The 13,171-nt window shown below is 34.1% G+C and overlaps 1 pseudogene; it reads left to right on the plus strand.

Moving 5' to 3' along the window:
- Window positions 1–9,425: 9,425 nt before the first annotated feature.
- Window positions 9,426–9,514, plus strand: LOC126500281 (uncharacterized; annotated as a pseudogene).
- The last annotated feature ends 3,657 nt before the right edge of the window (window positions 9,515–13,171 follow it).

Raw genomic sequence — 13,171 nt, forward strand, 5'->3', positions numbered from 1 at the left:
GAGGCGGAAATTTTTAATAAAAGAAATAAAATTAAAAAAAGAATACTGTAAAATAATAAATACCCAGCTTTAGAAGTTATATCCTAGTACAAACCAATTAACTAAATTGTACTGCATGTAGTCTGTAAACTTCCACGCCAATCTCACCTTTAAGTGCTTTATACCTTATAAAAGTACATGGCTGCATATATGTGTGTGATTATGTAGCACACACTAATTGGCAGTATTTGGGAAGTTACATGTGGAAATTGATACTCTGTCTCAGCTGGGAAGTATTCGGCTCTGCTAGTTTAAAATTAATGACTAAATGTTAAAAGCCTGTGTTTGCTTTAATGTTAAATTTTCATTCTCTCATCATTTTGCTTCAAGAACGATTCCACCATATTTACTAGTAGTATGTGATCTCTAAGAGTTTCCTAAGATGTTGCCATATATAATTTATAATGTCATCAGTGAAAACTATTCTATAGGGATCTCGGAATCCTAAAGTTTCACGTGAATTAAGGACGAAATCTGATGCATTTTACTAGTTTCTTTCTTTTTTTTTTCGAGTCTGATCCATTTATAATTTAGATTGCCTAACCAATCTTAGATACTAGAGTTAGGTATTTGTAAAGCACTCGGCTGACAAATACAGAGTGTTGGCTATTTTTTTTTTCAACCGGGAAGTCAAAGATCTGAGCTATTCATTTTGTAGCCTGACAGTCATCATGACAATTCGGTGAATTCCCAAAGCTTTTTCATGTGGCTTCCTCAAGGACGGCTATCATGTTGTAGCTGCTGCCATGACAGATGGGATATAACGTGTCATGTGATGGATAACTCTGGAGCCATAGTACTTAATCCTTCTAATACTAATAGCTACATTATCATAGAGATTTATGAGAATGTCAGTTTCAAGTTCCCAGTTCCATTCATGGGTTTTTAAAACTTCAGCTGCAAAAAACATGCATCCATCCCATTAATTCTAATTATCATGGTTCATCTTCTCAGCAGTTTTGCACTCCGGAACCTTTCAGTGCAAATTAACGTACCAAAAAAGTGTATTAATTAATATTTGTAGCTTTTAATTTCTGCAAGAGTGTTGTCTGGAAGCAGCTGGCAGTACGGGGCCTCTGCTATTGAATCTTCGCCAAACAAGTGCAGATGTAATTTTGTTATCTCTTGCTTAGTCATTTACGCAAATTAATTTGAACAATTAGCCTTTTACTGGTCCTTCATGAATCATGCAAAAGGGATCTGCCAAAAATTGCTAGTTGACAGAAAAGAATTGGTTAATGTGCTGCATTTTGTCAGAAGGTAATGTAGAGGGAAGCTCAACATTTTTTTAGACTGTGGACAATTGCCTAAATATTCTGCAATAAGGTTTACTTAGCACTTACAAACAATAAGAATTAACCTTCAGAGTAGTGAAGTTTCTGTCCACAGTCGTAAAAACATGATATTCAACTCAAATTCAGCTTAAATATGGATTTCAAGGAAGATAGCAGTTTCATTAGGAAATAAGGATTAAAAAGTACTGTCTACTCTTTTGAAGGTCACAATTCTTTTATTTTAATCAGTATTATGTATATATGCTTTAATATAGTTAATCATTTGTTATATCGGGTAAACATGCACTTTCTAATCTGACTTGATAGCCTGCTTACTTTCTGAAAAAGAAGTCATCAACACTTGTTATAATATTTAAATATGAACTTATTACATTTTTAAGAGTTTTCTGGAAAAGGTCTTAAGTCATGATTAAATTCTCTTAGGAAAAAATAAAATAACAAAATAAGACATCAACTTTTGCTGTTCTCATTAAGTCATTGGTACCCAGAATGAAAAAGTATGCAATTGTAAAATATGCTCAATTCTTTTCTTTGCAACTGGTTCAAATGACCTCTAATTGTACGTTTTACTTTAGCTTCAATTTGCCTATCTCTTGCTTTCTAAAAGTACTGATTATAAGGATTATTTTCTATAATTGTATTAATAGGTCATAAGTGACTCTAATGTCAAAATTTTTATTAAAGTCTTTTTCTGTGTATTATTAGTTTAGAAATATTCTGGAGATTCCTTATGGTATATGCCAAGGTGCAGAGGAATAACGGTTATATATTTATGTATTTGATGTCCATATATGTTCACATCTGTATTTACAGTGGGTTACTATTTGGCATTTGGCTATATAGAAAAGAGTTAATATCATGTCATAGTTCTGGAAAAACAATTTTAAAGAGACAATATATTTACTTATGTGCCCCTCAATATAAATATTTCTTAAAAAGAATTCTGGGAGGACTGGACTAATAAGTCATCTGCTGTAGAATATGTTGCTGATCCAAGTCATCTGTCTCTGTACAGGAGACAGTTGTTTTAGTGATGTATTTCAAAATCAACAATACAACTTAAACTGAAAAATGGTAGGTTTTTAATCTGTTTGTTTCTTTTTCTTTTTTTTTTTTCCGGTGGGGGAGTTTCAAAGAAACAAATTTTCCTCTTAAGGCTTTTACAGTTCCAGTATTAGTGCAAAAATATGTGTCAAATATTAGAAACGTAAAAATTCTCATTTTGGAAAATCTTTCTCTCTCTCTCAAGTCTTTTTGAAATTTTTTTTTCGGTCCAGAGAATCTTCAGGAAATGTAAAAATCTTTTAAAATGTAAGCTGCTTAATTTTTTCAGTGTGTTCAAAGAAGCAACAATGTTCACTGACAACATTTGAAAGCTGCAGCACTGAAGAAGTAAATATTTAAATATGCAACATTAATACCACTCTTCAAAATGAACTCATTCCCATACTTTGAAAAAATCATTAATAGTAAAATGTTAATTAAAATAAATATTACTTTGCTGTAATATTAAAATATTATATTACTTATAATATTTTATATATATTATATATCTAATACTTTTTTAAATATCTCTATTTACTTGACTTTTTAAGACTGCTATACACTAAACATAGCTATTCTAGTTAAAACATATAAAGAATTGTTATCCATACTTATAAATATTTTCTATATTTTAGCTAAATTTGAGATTCTCTTCATAATTTCTGATAACATCTGATAAGCAATTTTTGTACCTGAAAAAAAATATTAAGCTATGCAATTTTGTGGTAAACTTTTAGCATGTAGTACACCAAATGTGAAATGTTATATAAATATAAGCTTTCAACCACAAATGAAAATCAATGAACAGTTTCATCAGCAAATCTGAATTTGTAAGCCAATTATTGCTGCACAAGTCAACATAAAAGCAGTAATAAGCCAATATCTATAAAGTTAGAGATTATTTTTTATTCTGGATAAAATTCTTTTCTGAAAATTGATTCTTCCTTATGTATTCATTTGAGACATTCTGGCTAGTATATATTAGTAGCAATATCAGCTTCATTTTGACATTGTCATGTATGTCTACTAAGGGTAATAATTTTCAACCATATTTTTTAATATAAATTAATTTGTATAATAAAATTGTCAATGTTTAAAAATTCAGAGAGAGTGGAAGCTGAGAATGGGAAGTATTGCATGGAATAATAATAATAATAATAATAATAATAATAATTCAACTACATATCAGCCAGTTTTTAAATTTTATCTCACCTCACTTTTATTAGCAAATATTACCACACATTTTCTTATTGTTTCAGGCTACTTGTTTATCTCGGACATATAGTAAAAATTCTCTGTCTTAATTATATTAAAATAATAACTCCTCCACTCAGAAAACAAAACTTGGTTGGAAGAAAACGAATTAACAAATATTTTTCATTACAATACTGACCAAAGTAGTTTAGTGATGATCTTTATCCTTCACCAAACAGCTGTAAAAATTGTTAACACTATTTCATGAACCTTAAATAAATAATAGTTCCCCAGCATTATTAAAAGGAAAATATGGCTTGAAATATTAATCACTAAGTTACTGTATAAAACACTGAGGCAGAAATAAGAAGGACCAATCCTATGTTTTTTGTAACAGTGTAACGATATATACTAATGTATGAAATGAGAGAAAATGATGTCATTTATCTAATTCAGAAGAGTTGTTTTTGATATTTCAGATGCGAGTATGATAAAACAAAAACTTTCAGAGTTAAGAAGATGAATATGAGCTCTACTTATCAAAATATAAGCACCGTCTTTCTTTTATGTTTTTGTTGTTTGTGTGAATAATTATACTTGCATTTGCATAAAATTTAACAAAAAAACTATTTTGCTGCTTAATATAAGTACTTCTCATTTTAGTAAGAAAAAAGTACTATAAACATATTGTGATATTATTTAGTTATTTGGAGACATGATCCATAATTTATATAAGCAAATTTAATTCTTATTCTTTATGCTGCTCTAAATATTTATAATAATGAACAGTATCAACACTAACATATTTATGGACACACATTTGTTTATACCATCATCATTTCTTGGTATGGAATTCCACAGTATATTTTTTTTTATTTTAACATATGTCTTAACGACTGCAGTTTTTCTTATGTTAATAATAATAACTCGTTCTTAACATTGACTACCAAGGAATTCCCACTGTGCTTATTACAAATGATTTATTTAAAATTATTTAAATATTTTTGCTTCTTCTCAACCAATATAAGACTTGTATGCTTAGTAATGTATAAATCAAGTTTTTTATTTTATTTTATATTTCTTGTTAACTGATCAGGGATAAAACAGAAAACAAAATAAAGAAAAAGAAAACAACTTTCCTTGTACCGACAGGCAGACCGACATAAAGCCCGGTGGCTATGTAATTGGAAGTATCGGTGGCAAACTTGGCTGGAGCTTGATTAATGGTATATTAAAATCAGAGTCTTCATGGTAAGTGCTCGATAAGGAGTTTGGGGCAATTTACTTGGTAACTGGGAAGCTTCTAAATTTTAATCATGGAAGTACTTCAATGTCATTAGAAACTGAAAGGACAGGGAGTCTGCTGGCAGGTTCTCTGAATCCTGTGACTCAGACTCTCCTTCTAGGGAGCAATTGAGAGCCAGGCATGGGCTGCAATTGAAAATCCTTTTGCTCCCCATGACTTTGATTGCTATTATTGTAATTTAATATTACACAGGATCTTAGGATAAAGTAGTCCACTGAAATTAGAAGTGATAATGCAGGGGGTGGGGGTGAGGATAGAGACTCAAAGAGAACTCTAAATTCTGTAAAACAGATTAACAGTCGTATGTATTTCGTCAAGCTACTGGGGTTGTAAGGAGGACGGCAGGACAGAAAAGGAACACAGCATATCCGGTTCTTTTAAAGAATTTACCAAAGTGTAGCACCTCCTGGTGGAAGCTGAGAGATGCGAGGAAGCAGGGGCTTTCCTCCTTCGGCCTGCTTGAACATTTGCACGTGGAATTTAGCCAAACATGAGACACCAGAGCGCACCAGTTTTATCCAAATGAGAATCCAAACTCCACAGAATCATAGGCATGACTTGAAACTCTTAGATTCTAAAAGACAAGTGAGCCATGGCTCCTACAGTTTTAAATAAGGAAAACAAAGGTTCAAACCAATGGCACTCAGTTGGGAAACTTAGAAATTGAATTAATTGACAACTGTGATTATACCAAGGGACCAGAAGGGAAATAGAACAGAAACATTATCAGTTGAGCCTTGGATTTTAAGCATAAATTTCTGCTGGGGACATTGTCACCCCTGTTTAGAAGCTCGGGGGATCGTCTAGTGTGACTGGCTGTCTTTTGAGACAGCTTTCCCAAGAGCTCTTCTCCAGATGATGATGCTGCAGTGAGTTTGTGAGACTTGAGAAAGAAATCTGTGAATAACTATGAAGCAATGCCATTCCCCTAGCCATGGCAGGGATACACAATGCACTGTATTCTGCTGAAATGTTGCTTCAAATTGCTGTGTCTGTTTAAAGACATATCTATAACCAAAACTTTCCTTGTTATTGGAACAAAGATACTTCATTTACAATATGGTTACCAACAAAGTATGATCCATTTTAGTATATTAAATAACACATATATCCCAGAATAGCTGAGTAAGACACAGCACAAAACTGTGAGTATGCTTAACATTTTATGAGTGTTTTGTAATTTTTAAACTCAATTCCTTGGTTTTCAGATATGAATTTTGATGACCGCACTGTGTCACAATGTAAAAATTAATTAGACATACATTATTTGAGTTCATCTAATAAGTAAGCCATACATACATATCATGTAACAGTTTCCAAAAATAAAAACAATTGCATATTTGTATTAAAATTTGTAAGAAGATTTGTAGAAATACATACGTAAGAGTGTGCTATTAGCTATTAGAGAGTAGTTTTACCTCTAACAATTCTCAGACCAAAGGGGTAAGATCCTGTCTCCATAAATCCTCAAGCTAGCTCAGTTGGTAGAGCATATGACTTTAAATTTCAGGGTCATGGGTTCAAGCCCCATGTTGGGTGACAGATGGAGCTCAAATTCTAATTGGTCTAAATAATAAAAACCCAGAGTCAGATATTAAGGGGTTAAAGTTGAAAGATCAGAGAAGCAGAATAGTCAACCACTAATTCTATCGGAACTTCAGACTGAAATGGCAATCCTATCTCAACAAATCTTCAGACTGAATGCCTTACGCTCCGGTCTCCTTCCGCATTATAGTCCTTTCTTGGCCCAGACGTATCCATTCCTGTTTCTACCTCCCTAGATTTGGGATTAAAGGAGTAAGACTATCAAGTACCGGAGTTATAGTTGTAAGCCACTACTTTCTGGTTCTCTTTCTCTTTGAGACTGGATCAATCTAGTGTAAACTAGGGTGGCCTTAAACTTACAGAGATCCACCTGCCTCTTGTCTCTAGATTGCTGAGATTAAACATGTGTGCTAACACACTGCCTTCTATAGCTAACTGCTGGCTAGCTCTAAACTCTGAGATGCAAGCAAGCATTAGTTGTTAGATCACAAACAAAATATCACCACAAAAGTATGCTGTCGTATGGCAGCAATAAATAACAGGGAAAATACACGCATGTGTACATACTAGTTGGTTGTTGTTGCCAAAGATAATATTATTTTCAGTAATGCTCAAGTTTTAAAACTGAGAAAGGTTGAGGGAAATAATAGAAGGAAGACCAATCAAAAATTAGATAAAACTGTGTCAGATCAGGGCATACTCCTCCAGTGATTTCAGGAAATGCATGGGGGAAATCCATGCAATCTTACATATGACGGAAATGAGATAAAATCAGAGACAGTCACTGAAATTTTTGTACACAGCGATGGATAGCTCTTGGGAAAAATCAGCATATTTCTCCATGCTTGTTCCCCACACAATAACCGAGTTGGGCTTCTTATAAATGTGTATCACTTTCACTGTAAAAGTGAAAGACACGATCAGCTCTTTTGTAGTTGATAAAGTTATACTTGGAACTTTTAAAGTTTTCAGACATAATTGGCCATAGGCAGTTGTAAATTTACTTCAATTATTTCAGTTAGGGGTAAAATGTAGACCTCTTTAAAAACAAAATGAGGACTCAGTTCTGATTAGCATGAAAGATCGTCACAAATTAAGAACTGAAATTATGGTGCCAGTGCTTCATTGAGATCAGGTCATTTAAAAATCATGGCGAGAAACTTAAGAAGGCTGGAAAAGTTTGGAATAGGCTAGAATAACTGTGGGGAAGGCTCTGTGCTAATCTGCTATAAGTGTACAAATCAATCTGCCCGATAGGTAATGAGTGACTTGCATTTGATATCTGAAGTTTTCAATCAGCATTTTCTGAACATGATTCCTCATTATGATAATGACCGAAGGATTAATTATCACATCGAGTACAGCAATAATAGCACTTTGAACTGTACTTGTCACCATGTGACACAGGCTATTACTTGTTTTTAATTTTGAGAAAGATATGGGTATCTGGAACTGTTTGAGTCACTTGGTGAAAGTGATACTATTAAGTTATTGGAATTCAATGGTGGGGAGCTGCATTTTGAAAACACTGCTTTCGTACCGACCGTCCCTTCACAGTTTTAATTGACCAGTTAAAGCAGGGAATAATTAACAGTATCAGTGCACATGCTTATGTCAAACAGATAGTTCAATTAGAATATTTGCTAGTTTCTCCTAAAAATCTCTACTCCAGCAGATAGAATGTTGTAAGCAAGAACATTGCTAATTACCTTTCCAAAACAATATCCTTCACTAGCTCAAGTGCAACAGATTAGATGTTAGGCATTTAATGAGAACAGCATAGCATACTGGATTTTAATTTTAGATTATTGGATACATGCATGGTAGGCAACGATATAATTGAGAAATGACTATGTTGCTAATTGATACTAATGGAGGCAAACTATAGATTTTCGGTATCATCACTTTTATAGGGAGTAGGAACAATGTTTATTAAAATAATCAAATTAATTATGTAAATGAGTACAGTCTAGAGTGCTCCGTATTTGCCATAATAAGGGAAGCTGCTGAGTAAAAAGGATAAACCGTCCTGAAGCTCTGGTTGCATTTATTGCAACAGCTGTCATGCTTTGATTTATATGGTATCCTTGCTGCAACATGATTAAAATAACCACTGGGCGGTTGTGAGTGTTACTCTTCAGTGTGTTTTCTCTTTGGTCAACTTATTAACCCCCCATGGTTTGGCTTCTTTGCTGTTTAAACAGATCACTGTAAAGGAGGGTTTTCAAACCCTGCTGGCTTGGTTCCATAGCCAGAAATATATTTTTGTTTTACCTGCTGTGGTATTTTCAGAGACACAAAGCAAACAACTGCACAGAATATCTTCCTTTCCTCCCCCTTATCTTTCTTTTATAAATAGTAGTGGTTATAACCACAAGCTGATGGATTATGGCTTGTCATAGGGAAGACCCTGATGTAAAGATTTTTAGTATTGGAGCAGTGTGTGTGTGGGGGGGGATAGGGTCAAAAGTAGAATGAGATAGGTTTTTAACCAAATAAGCTTCCATGCAGTGCACAGCATCTTAGGTGGGTAAGAAAAATTGGCAGATTGCTGAGGAGAAAATATCAGTGAAATATAAATGTAATTCACTGTTAAAAAATTATCCTTCAAAGGTTTTTGTTTTAATTAGAAAACAAAACCCTTAAAATAATAAACAATTAACAGAAATGAAAATAATAAAAAATGACAATTTAAGGAGTGACATGAACTTGGGGTATTTCACATGTATGCATACTGATTCATAAAAATTATTAATCTTATTATATATTGCTATATTGGCTATTTTAAAATATCAAATGACAATTTTAAAATATCATCTGTGACATTTTAGCATACATATACCATAACAAACCTTATTAGAGGAAATTCAAATTTCAATAATAATTTTCATGATCTTAGTTGCCTGTAAGAAAAGTTAAAACTGTAAATGAAAAGTTGTGGGTCTTAGCTTTGCCATCACACACACACACACACACACACACACACACACACACACACACATGCGCGCACGCGCATCCTGAAACCATGAAGAGATTAGTATGGCCTCTGCTCAAGGCTGACACTCAAGTTCTTGAAGTATTTCATATTTTATAGTCTTTAGTAAATAGGTTTCTCATGCAGTAATGACTTATTTAACCCGAAACAAGACAGGAAAGAACAATGAGTAAAAGAACAATGAGTAAAAGTCTTGATTTGCCTCCCTGCTTGCTCTTACAGCAACTGGCTGTTTCAGGCTATATTAAGAATCTGTGGATTTCTTCTCACAATCATAAATGAATTCATCCTTGAGTCGTAGTATTAATTTTTTAGGTTGAAGCTAACAGGTAACAATTTTAGAGTACATGAAATGACTGGGTAAGAAGAGTCCAGTAAAAATTTCTCAATATTAAATTAACTGTAAAAACTGTTGAAAGACTCAAGAATATACAGAAGTTATTGCTTTGTTTTGAGACTCAGTTTTTCTGCCTGTCCTGAATCTCACTCTGTATTCTAGGCTGGACTGGAGTTCTAAAGGATTCAAATGCTTCTACCTCCTAAATGGTGGAACTAAAGGCATGAGCCACCACCATCACCATCTGACTCCGGCTAACTTTTATAATTGCAAAGCTGTACCTTAATGTGTGGGAGATAAGCAAGATTCGGGGATACAAGGCCATGGCTGTTTCTACTAGTTGGATTAATCTGGAAACAGTTGTCAGACTCCATAAGCCTGGCCTTAGAATGCATTAACTATCCTTACAACACACTAAAGGCGAACCTGTTATTGTGAATCTCCAATATAATCATTCTGACATCTATTTGACTGATCTGTTTGTATACTTAATACACCGCTCAATTAACATGTAAACTATGTACTAGCAAACCAAATTAACTGCTCACTGAAGAAACTGAGTTCAGCATTCTACCCCGAAAACCCTTTACTATCACATACCAATGTTCCACTAGAAAGTGATGTATATGTTTTTGGGCTTCGACAGACTTCATCATGTTTTATATGTAACACAAACGGGGCCTGCTTGTTGGGGTTTTCTGTCCCGCCCGGTACTCCACAGCCAGCAAGCCCCAAATAAAATCACACATAGGTCTCCATAAATTATAAGCTGATTGGCCCATTAGCTCTAGCCTCTCACTGGCTAACTCTTACATTGATTAAACCATTTTTCTGATCTATGTTAGCCAGGTGGCTCAGTACCTTTTTCAGTGGGGTAGAACATATCCTGCTGCTTCACTGGTATAGCCAGGAGTGGGAGTAAATTAACTTCCTCTTTCCCAGAATTCTCCTGTTCTCATTATATCATTTCTACTTCCTGTCTGGTTTTCCTGTGTATATTTCCTGCCTGGCCAATCAGCGTTTATTTATAATATGATTGACAGAATACAGACAATTCTCCCGCATTTATACATTGTTTTTGCTTTTTTTGAAAAAATTATTATCTATCATGTAGTATAGTGAAACTATGTTTAAAATATAATCATACATTTTTCTGATAAAAAGAATATCAATAATATGGTAATGATTCCTTCTAGATGCCAACCTCAACTTCTAACCATTAAAATAAAAATATTGGTTATGTGGACAAAGACTAAGAACTCTGACTTCTTACAGCTCTGGCCTTTTTCTCCTGTCACTCATGTCATAGTTGGCACATAAGAGACCATTTTGTTAAAAGAAGGTTTTTGAAAATACTGCATTGTTATCCAATTTGTCTGTGATGATGTTTCCAGATGTTTACTTTTCCAAATTAAGTCCAATTAGTGACGATATATTAAAATAGATCATATCAGTATCAGATAACAATTACAATTTAAATACTAAGAATCCATTTTTCCTAGAGTTACAGCTGACTACTCCATATGAAGTTCTAGCTATAAGATCATACTGAAGAAAATAGAACTTAAAATTATATGCATGAACATAATATGATGATCCTCTACATATAAATAAAATAGTTCTTAGAGAATAAATAACTCTAAAGGCAGGGAGCATGTGTAAACTCTTTTTTTTTTTTTTTTTTTTTTTTTTGGATTTTTGAGACAGGGTTTCTCCATAGCTTTTTTGGTTCCTGTCCTGGAACTAGCTCTTGTGGACCAGGCTGGCCTCGAACTCACAGAGATCCGCCTACCTCTGCCTCCCGAGTGCTGGGATTAAAGGAGTGCACCACCACCACCCGGATGTAAACTCTCTTTATATGAAACACATATCCTGGTTGCATAAAATACATTTTTTTCTTCATCTTTTCTTTTATTTATTAAGGTGAGGAGTATTCTTAATTACCTTAATTTTAAGGTTTAATAACACTATTATACATCATATATTAACACGTGTCATCTACAGAAGATTAAAGAGAATGCCGAGTCTGGATTCTGGCCAATGCTTCTGATAGGCTCCAGGAGTTTCGCTCTAATACCTTTACTAACTATTCCTTTGCCCTCAATACTGCTGTCCTGTCCACTAGTCAGCCTCATCTACATCAGATTCTAGACGCAAGTCTTTCTAGCTAAGTAGAAAGGAATAATAACAGCCCCCTCCCCCTGCGTATAAAATGTGGTTCTGGGTCAACAAAGGGAACTGAATTATAATTCCTGAAAAGCAGCAATGTCTGTAAAGATTCAAACTGTGTCTGTGAAGCCCAGCTGATTACCACCTTAGTTATGCACAGTGGTTGGCATGTTGCAGGTGCAGTGTCTAATTCCAGTTTACCTTGGACTATCTTTAGCCTTCCAAACAGGCCTTCCTGTTCAACCTATGTGTCAGTCTTGACATCCTGTGATTAATAGATAAAAACATTTGGAGTGTACTAAATACTTAAAACATTACTTTTCCACTAATACATAAATGATAAATACTACAAGATATTATCTAAGGTCTATAGCTATTTTAATGACTCACCAATCTAACATATGCACCTATGTATTTGAAAATTGTCTTTATTTATGGCTGTACTTTGTTACTATTAAAGGTTTATGAAGTTGATACTTTATTTAAACATTTAATTCCAGATAAACTAAATCTGTGTTCCCACATCATAAATTCTTACATTTGGTTCCAGGAGAGAGAGAGAGAGAGAGAGAGAGAGAGAGAGAGAGAGAGAGAGAGAGAGAGAGAAAGGGAGGGAGAACAGGAAGAAGGGAGGAAGGGAGGGACAGAGGGAGGGAGGAAGGAAAAGAGAAAGAAAGGCAGAAAGTGAGAAAGAAAAGAAGAAAGAAAGGAAGAAAGAAAGAAAGAAAGAGAAAGAAAGAAAGAAAGAAAGAAAGAAAGAAAGAAAGAGAAAGAAAGAAAGAAAGAGAAAGAAAGAAAGAAGTGATGAGGGTATATTTGTCTAGTTTGCTAGACTTACACTTGCATTTTTAATTTTACAAAATTGTCCTTAGCATGTAACCACAATCAGCTCTGTCGTTCCATTATTTGATTTTGGAGGGAAGTTTATCCACTTGAACCTGCCATTTAAATGCTTCTTTGATACACATTTTACTCTCAGCGCGTGTGTGAGGAACTGATGCGACATCTAATTCTGGAATTCAGTTTTGTTTCAAACCCTACAAGACAGTTTCCACTCTTCTGAACTTACTTGTCCTCTTCCTGTCTTCAGTATGTGGTTGTGCTTAGCATTCTGGCTTGGATATGAATGTAAATGTAAGGCTCACCCCTCTATTTACTTTTGAGGAATAACAGAATATTATAGCTAAGATATTGGGAAGGCCTTCTTGGTTTCCAACCCCAGTTCGACTACATCCTCACACAGAGGT

Source organism: Alexandromys fortis, unplaced genomic scaffold (assembly GCF_014885135.2).
Source record: "Alexandromys fortis isolate MF-2015 unplaced genomic scaffold, M_Fortis_MF-2015_v1.1 scaffold_33, whole genome shotgun sequence".
Taxonomy (NCBI): Eukaryota; Metazoa; Chordata; class Mammalia; order Rodentia; family Cricetidae; genus Alexandromys; species Alexandromys fortis.